Source organism: Ambystoma mexicanum, chromosome 1p (assembly GCF_040938575.1).
Source record: "Ambystoma mexicanum isolate Mex_15411 chromosome 1p, UKY_AmexF1_1, whole genome shotgun sequence".
NCBI classification, from domain to species: Eukaryota; Metazoa; Chordata; class Amphibia; order Caudata; family Ambystomatidae; genus Ambystoma; species Ambystoma mexicanum.
In genome coordinates this window covers 1,458,405,678-1,458,413,923 of record NC_090921.1, presented here as the reverse complement: position 1 = coordinate 1,458,413,923, position 8,246 = coordinate 1,458,405,678, and the positions used below count along the sequence as shown (strand labels likewise).

At 49.0% G+C, this 8,246-nt stretch overlaps 1 pseudogene; it reads right to left on the bottom strand.

Annotated features, from left to right (window-relative positions):
* Positions 1 to 1,226: 1,226 nt before the first annotated feature.
* LOC138461646 (U6 spliceosomal RNA) lies at positions 1,227 to 1,291 on the bottom strand (annotated as a pseudogene).
* Positions 1,292 to 8,246: the final 6,955 nt, after the last annotated feature.

Sequence of the window (8,246 nt, the reverse complement as noted above, 5' to 3'; positions counted from 1 at the left end):
TTTTCTGTTCGTTATTGCCTCTCTACCTTCGCTACTTTTCGTCTCTGAAGACGTTACCCCTTGCTTTTCCCTGTGCCTCTTGTGCTTCTTAACCTTCCCTCCACGGGTTCTGGGCGACTTACCCTGAGCCGTGCTGCATGCTTTTAACCTTTTAACCAATTTTCCCCCACTCTGTTATCTCTTTTCACCGTACCTTTCCTTTGCCTCCTCAACGGCGCCTCCGGCTGCTCCTGTGCCCCTCTCGGGTCTTCTCTCGGCCTCCTTTGGCCTTGTGGTATTCCTCCTTGCTGCTGCTGGACTCCTTTAGCAGCAAAGGCGACCTTGCCCTTGCCTTTTCATCCTTATTCATTATATCTAGCACCCATTGTGCTCCATGCTCCAAGGTTCTGGGCGACTTACCCTGAGCCGTGCTGCATGCCTTTCACCTTTTTAGCATTTTTCTCCCAACTCTGTTATCCCTTTTCACCGTATCTTTCCTTTGCCTCCTCTACGGCGCCTCCGGCTGCTCCTGTGCCCCTCTTGGGTCTTCTCTCGACCTCCTTTGGCCTTGTGGTATTCCTCTTCGCTGCCGCTGGCCTCCTCTAGCAGCAAAGGCGACCTTGCCCTTGCCTTTTCATCCTTATTCATTACATCAAGCACCCATTGTGCTCCATGCTCCCAGGTTCTGGGCGACTTACCCTGAGCCGTGCTGCATGCCTTTAACCTTTTCACCATTTTTTCCCCAACTCTGTTATCCCTTTTACCAATACCTTTCCTTTGACTCCTCAACGGCGCCTCCGGCTGCTCCTGTGCCCCTCTTGGGTCTAGCATGTTCTTCTCTGGCGTCTGCGATTCCTCCGCCACTTCTCTTGCCCTCCTCTGTCCTTGGGGTACCGCGGCTTCCTCGTTGCTGTCCGTGGAATCCTCTAGCAGCAGGGGCGACATTGCCCTAGCCCTTTCTTCCTTTTGCATCACATCCAGCACCCATTTGGCCCCATGGTCTTTTTCTGCCTTTTTGGCCCATGCGCTGAATTCTTGCACTTTTCTTGTTCTTTCTTCCGTCATTCCCGACTTTTGCCTCTTCTGGCTTTCCTGTAGACTTGCCTTCGCTCGCCTTGTTCCTCCTGTCTTGTTTCACCGGGCCCCTGTCTGGCTTCCCGTGTTGCCTGTTCCGACCGTTGTTCTAATTCGGCACGTACTGCCCCTTTAATGCTTACTGCATTTACTGATTGTGCCACGGGTGTTTTTCGCATATGGAATGCTTCACGAATTTGCGTGTCATCCTTGTGCAGGGGCCATGCTAATCTTCTCGACGTGCCTTTCCTTTCTTCAGGTGCTCCATTTTCTCCTGGGCGAAACTCTGCCCTAACCAGCTTGATCTCCTAAATGCGGGCTTCCCCGGCAACCCCATACTGATTGACGGATCCACCGTGCCTGATGCGGCCCGTGATATCACCCTCGACACAGAAAGGAGAGAAGTCCCCATGTACCCACAGGGAAAACAGGGGCCACCTCATCAACTCGGTCCCTAATATTTACCTCCATTCGTTAACTTTCTTTATTTTACTACCTGCGCATAGCTACCAATAACACCATTGACTCCCACTTCAGGCCAGAGGGCGCTACCACTCCCATCCTCACTCCTAAGTACTCCAGGAGCCCCTTTCCCACGACAGTTTTAAACAAGTGCTAATCACTGGTGCACCCATGGTGCCGTGGTCGCAAAAGGGGGGCCTGCCATCCAAGCAACATTTCCATCAAAATACCTGCATTGCGGCCATAAACCGCCGTGGCTGCAAGAGGGGCATGCCATCACAGCAACTGTGTCATAAAATGTATGCGTATCGTCACGCCACATGCGACACCATTCTTAAAACCCCCATACCCCCCAGGCCCTCCATCGTGCCGTACTTTGTACTGCACTGGGCCTGGGGCATTGTTAGTTGGCTCCCTCTCGGAGCTGTGAAACTGACCTGACGCTGCCCCCCCGCCCCCATGCTCCTGGTCTGCTCCGTGTCGTCCTGCTTCCAATGTGTGCACTGAACGCATACTGCGCTGTGAATTCAGTGACTGGCCTTAAAAGTGAAAGTGTGGCTGATAACGTGCGTTGCTATCGGACAGCCCCAGTTTCATCATGCGATGCAAGTTTCAAACATTTTGAGCGCTGCATTGCATTTTTCAAGTTCCCATTTAGTTCAAAAGCGTCCCCTGATTTGTTGCCAATTGTTGCGTGTTATGCCCCATTAGCCCCGGGCCCATGCGTTGCGACACCCATACCTTTCACCCAAATCCCTGATTGCCAGCTTTTTTGGCTCCCCCTGGGCTTTTTCATGCAGTCATAAAATCAATCCACAGCAGAACCAACAATGCTGGCGTGGTGCTTGCCGTTTCGGTTCCGATAAACGGCCTGCTCTTGCTTCCTCTGCGCGCTAAGTTTTCCCGTGGTAGCGTTCACGTCACGACTTTATAATCTCGTTTCTTCTCCGAGCCCTGTGAGGAGGGACGGTTTCCAAAAGCCGCGGGCCTCTCCTGAAGAAAACAGAAACGCGCGGCGTGTGTCATTGTCAGGTCCAGATCTGGTGAACTCGCACCCGATGGAGCCGGCGAGTCCGGCGCCGGTGCAGAGTGGGTGGGGAGGGTCCCAAAAAATGAGCCACGCGGTGCAATGAGTCACAGAGACCTGATAGGCTGCTCAAAGCATTCCCAGCGCATGCCTTACCGACCGCCCTTTCATGGCTGCTGCGAAGTTCCCAAAATTATTTCATTAGAGTGTATTTGCCCATGTAGGCGGGGATCGAACCTGTGTTGCTCCGTTTCGTCTTGGATCCAAGGCGTGCCCGTTGCCGCTGAGCTATCCTCCCGCCTCGCTGGAACCCGCGCCCCAATTGGAAAACTCTCGGTCGGAAACACTGCACGGCCTCCCAACTGGAAAACGTCCTCTTCATGGTCCTGTTGTCCGTGTGCACGCAGACGACGGTTCCGCTTCTCGCCTTCCTGGGTCCCGCTCTCCACCGATGGATGTCGCAGCCAAGCCGAGGTGGGTCCTCCTTCTTCCGCTCCTCTTTCGCTTCGTTTGTCCTTACCGACAACTAAGCCCGCAGAGGCGAAATTGACCGGGGAATCGAAGGAACGGAATACGCACAAGCCCGCAGAGGCCAGACGCAAAACGTTTCCTTCTCTCCCTTTTTCAGGTCTTAGGAGCTTACCCGAGTGAGGTGAGCTCCTTGCCTGGTTGTGCCCATCCTGCATTTCCTTGGGGTACTTATACCCCCCTGGCCCTTTGTTGTCCCTCTGAGGGGGGCTGGACTTCCTCCTGCCCCCCTGTTGCTTTCCTCACACCTTTCCCCCATCCGTGTGGGGTTTCCCTAGCAACGCTGGGGGTGGGGGCGCCGCTTGGCTGCCCCTCCCCTTGTATTTCGCGCCGTTCTGTTTCCCCCACCCTGCGCCTAACCCCCCAGGCCCTCCATCGTGCCGTACTTTGTACTGCACGGGGCCTGGGGCACAAGGGCTGCAAGTCTTTGACACAGAGGGCGAAGTCTACACCAGTGCTGCTCGTGGGGCAAAGCGAGAGGCTTTCGCTTCCATGGGGCACAGATAATACCAGCAGAGGGTGAATCTGTACGGTCATAACGCATAGGTGGTGGAGACTCTAGAGAAGAACTCGCCATTTACCTTTTGACTCATGGTAACATGTTCTTGGTTCTAATTGTAAAAAATGTTAATGTGAAACGAACATTGTGAGATAACATTTATTAGTAAAAACGCACACAACTTTGACGATCCTCAAACCTTAACATAATCCATTAACAAGTTGTGTGCTGGTTGTCTCTGAAAATTGGCTACAGTAAAAGGATCAACTAGGAAAACATGTAAGCATATTCCCAAGAGCAAACCGTTCATATGAAAGAGGAATTCATCTAAGAAAACACGTGGTGTCTACCTGCTTGTTCATGTATAAGGATGCTGTAATGGACTTTGCTGTCTCCTTGGTTTTGGATATAAAATGGAGAGGGTCAAATTAATGTCAGAAAGGAGAAAAGGGGTGCTTTCAAAAAATGAGAATGAGCATGGGTACCATGAAGCAACAGGAACCCGCTGTCGTAGGCTTTCTAATACTGGTAGCATGGTGCTGGACGTCCCGTTTTCTAGCACAGTACCTTGTTCTACATGGTAACTGTTGACCCATATGCATGCAAACATACATTTGTTGTGTTGAGGTGAGTGCGTCGTGTCTACCGCCCTTGCCCTCCCCATGAAATATTACACCACAACATTCGGTCAAGTGTTGACAATAAAAGGCTGTAGGTTTTTTTGTTATAGATATGGTTATGGAACATAATAATACTCATACATCATAATAATATGGTACTTTTGGGCGCCGGGTCCTGAGGTTACCCCCTCTGACCCGTGCCGCCTTCTTTGTCCCACGACTTGTTGTGGACACAGTACAGTGTCCTGAGTTTCTTTCCGTTGTTCTTCTCCCCTTTTCTAGGGCGGGCGGGTTTTGTGGAAAAGAAAAATTAGCTGGAAGACGATGAGTTCACAGCAAACTTCCTTCCAATGTTTGGGTCCCCGTGCAAGGTCCACAAACAGTTTGTGCTTATCCTGAGCTAAAGGCAGCTCATATATAGGACTAGTGAGGCCCCAAAGGGCTTTGTAGTATCCCTGTGTGGGCTGTGTACCAGCCCCCAGGGCAGCCATTTGGCTAACTATCTGCGCCCCCGAGGAGGGGGGGGCATCTCTTTGTACTTCCCTGGGTGCAAAAATTCACCCATATATTTCCCTAGAAGGGTGAGGTATTTTCATTACCTCACCCCTCCTGCCTTTGTAACGCCAAAGCCTGCTGTCTCCCTTATCTTTCTGAATGAGAGGGGAGCTAGCCCTTGTGGGAGGGCTGCTGACCCCTCTCGTGATTAATGCCGCCATGTGGCAACAGTTACCCGGCCTCGCCTGGGGAGGCCCTGCGGCTTTGCACAGACCAACTGGCCAGCTTCACATTATCATTCTGTCCCACTTCTCTTGCTGCAGTGATGTTTCCCCCACAGATACTGAAAAACACAAGAGACATGTCTGTGTCATGGCGGCCTACACAAGGAGCATCATGACTGCAGCTACTGTGATATTGTGCTTTGGATATCACAGAGCACACCTGCCTACCAGCTAAAGTCCTAAGCCCCCACTTTACCAGGCCTCCATGCACTGATTACAAGTCTGCCTAATGTCTCTCATTTACAAATTGGAGAAAATAAAGTTACACCCATACTCCTTTTGCTTAACCTATTCCTCCAATGATTTATATTTTGTTAAGTCTATTTATTATGTGATTAAATACTATTACCCTGATCTCTATAATGCAAAATATTTGTTTTGCTCCCAGAAGCCAAACATTAACACATATCAGTGCCAATGAGAGCCGTTTGGATATATGGTAAAATCACAGCTTCGCCAGGTAACCAAAGCGTTTGAACCTGGGCAGAGGTTTTTCTATGCGTGTATATTTATTTATTTATTTAATTTGTAAAGCGTGCATACTACCCAGAGGCATTTCGGCACTGTTGCATGTACAAGACTAATAGTCAAGCTAGTGTCATACAGACATGGTTACGACATGTAATGAAGGGTAACAAAGGTACATTCACCAAGTGGCAGTACTAAAACATAGTAACAAGCAGCATGGTGGTGGTGTGGCAGTGTAAGTTAGTGGCATGTGGGCGGGAGAGGGGGTTGAGAATTAGGAGAAAACTTGAGTTTTCAGCACCTTGCCGAAGGTCCAGTAGGATTTCTCAGCCCTCAGGGAGTGCGAGAGGTCGTTCCATAGTTTAGCAGCCCAGTGTGGGAACCTAGAGCCTCTGGCTTTGCATCTCTTTGCTTTTGGAACAATTAGTTGATCCATGTAGGGTGTTCAGGTGGGTCTGGATGAATGTGCTTTGGTAATTCTGTGGGCGAGGTAAGGTGGCGCTGTGTTGGAAAGGCACTTGTGGGCAATGGAGAGTGTCTTGAAGGTGATATGTTCCTGGATGGGGAGCCAATGTGCTTGTCTTCTAGCTTTTGAGGTATGATCTCTTTTAGGGATATACAGGGATGCTCTGAGGACGTTATTCTGTATGTCTTGTAGTTTGTGGATGTTTCCGGAGGAGGTGCCAGTGAAGAGGACATTGCAGGAATCGATCTTGGAACCTATGATTGCCCAGGCAATGGTTAGGCAGTTGTTCTTAGAAAGGAAGGATCTGACTGCATTGAGGACCTTGGTGGTATAAGTTGCTGAGGAGGCAATGGCACTTACTTGTCTGGTCATTGAAAATGAAGCTTCCAGGTAGACCCCTAGAGTCTTTAAAGAATTTGAGATGGGAATACAACAATTGTCAATTAGGAAGGCAGTGTATTTGCTTGTTAAGGGACTAGGTGGCCCAACAATTAAGATCTCTGTTTTGTCACGCTTGAGACAAAGATGATTGGCTGCCATCCAGGTCTGTATTGTGGATTAGATCCTGTTGAGGGTGGCAGAGTCATCTGCGTAGTTGCCTGAGAGAAGGATCAGGATTTGAGTGTCGTCGGAATAGTTAGTGTAAGCTATGCTGAGGGAGTCCAAGATGTTGAATAGGGGCCTGGTAAAGATATTATGAAGAGTTGGAGCGATGCAATATCCTTGTGGCACACCGCAGGTGATGGCTGAGGGAGCGGCGTTAGCGATCTCTGAGAAGACCCTCATGACTCTTCCCTCCAGGAAGGAAGCGATCCAGGCAGTGGCAGACGGGGAGAAATGATTGTGAGTGGTGAGGTGATGGCAAAGGATTTGGTGGTTAATCAGGTTGAATGCCGCAAATAGGTGAAGGAAGAGGAGTAAGGCTGACTTGCCGTCACCACAGATCTCGTGGGATGATCTAGCTGATTCTTTAGGTCGAGAAGGGCAGATTCAATACCATGCCCTGGGTCGAAGACGGAGTGTCACATTCCTAGGATTTGATTATCTTCCAAGAGCTGCTGAACTTGCAGGTAGGCTGCTGTATAGGTTTTTCTATTCTCGCGCCATGGTGCTGGGAATACCATTTTCTAGAACAGTATGGTGTGCTTCATGGGACCACCTGGCTGCAATCTCACACTTTCAGTCTGCCGCTCTTACATTATTGAAGTGATACCTCCTCCGCCGACACTGAAAGATGCATGGGAAAACTCATTGCCATGGTGGGCTGCATAAGGTGCATCATGATTGCAGCTCATCTGCTATTGTGTACTGGATATTACAAAGGACACCTGCCTACGTGTTCCAGTCCCAAAATGGAAATTTAGCAGGCCTCCCTGCACTGATGAAAGGCATGTCTTTTACCTTTCCTTTATGAATGAAGAAAATAAAGCTACATTCATATGCCTTTTTGTTTAACATGTTCTGGCAAAAATCTGTATTTTGTTATGTTGGTTTATTAAGTGATTTGTGTACTTTTGAAGAAATCTCTAAAAAGTGAAATAATTATTTTACTTCTGGAACACCAAACATTAATAGATATCAGTGCAAACTAAAGCCAAGTGGATATGTGGTCAAATGACAGTTTCACCACTCAACCAAAGTATATGATCCTGGGCAAAGGTTTCCTATGCTGGTATGTGTTTTCCTATGCTGGCAGCATGGTGCTGGGCATGCGTTTTCTAGCACAATACCTTGTGCTATATGCAACCACCTGGCCGGTACCTTACACCATCTGCCCTACTTCCCTTGATTAAGTGATGCCACTCCCAGGACACTGAAAGGCACAAGGAAACTCAGAGTGTCACGGTGGCCTACATAAGGAGCAGCATGATTGCATGCTGTGATATTGTGCTCTAGATATCAAAGAGGGCAGGTGCCGACCTGCTCCAGTCTCAAGCCCCATATTTACCACGCATCCATACAATGATGACTGGCCTCCCTGCTGCCTTTCGTTTATGAGTGGAGGGAGTAAAGCTACAAGCAAACTCGAACACAGACTGACTACATTTTTATACATCACACTGTTGGTTCCATCAGGGTGTTGCATCGATCCGCACACGTTATACATCAGACAGTAGATCTTTACAGATACCGACTGCACGCAATAGCCTTTACTTACAATACTTGTTATCTTTTATGCCCTATTTCTTAGAAATACTCTACGTTACCGTGGGCATTTCACAGCCCATTCATAGCCAAGACCAAGGAGGGAGGCGAATTTCATTTTTATGACTAGGCATGACACATTTATGGCTGTGGTCTATGAATGATTATACAAACTATCTATATTATTTGACAGAATTTA